Source organism: Etheostoma spectabile, chromosome 15 (assembly GCF_008692095.1).
Source record: "Etheostoma spectabile isolate EspeVRDwgs_2016 chromosome 15, UIUC_Espe_1.0, whole genome shotgun sequence".
NCBI lineage: Eukaryota > Metazoa > Chordata > Actinopteri > Perciformes > Percidae > Etheostoma > Etheostoma spectabile.
Window position 1 is genome coordinate 2,242,743 of NC_045747.1, and position 444 is coordinate 2,243,186.

Sequence of the window (444 nt, forward strand, 5' to 3'; positions counted from 1 at the left end):
TACTTAAATCCTTTAGGTGCCCAACGGAAAGGTTTGACGTAAGCAGGCTCGACCTGACCACTGTTTGTTAAAGGCATTATTTCTGACTTTTCAAAATTTACCTTAGACCCTGATATTTGTTCAAATTCTTTAATACAATTAATCAGTTCTGGAATTGATTTATCAGGATCTGTTAAAGTTAAAAGAACGTCATCAGCATATAATAAAAATTTGTGCTGTTTTGTTCCTATTAAAGTTCTTCCTTCATTTGTATTCTGTCTGACGGCTATTGCAAGCGGCTCTATAGCCAGGGAGAATAGCAAAGGTGATAAAGGACTGCCCTGAGCAGTACCGCGTGAAAGTTTAAATGGTGCAGAAAAAAGACCATTTGTCAAGACAGAGGCTACAGGCTTCTTGTACAAGATCTTCACCCAGTCTATAAAAGTGGATTTAAAACCAAATCTT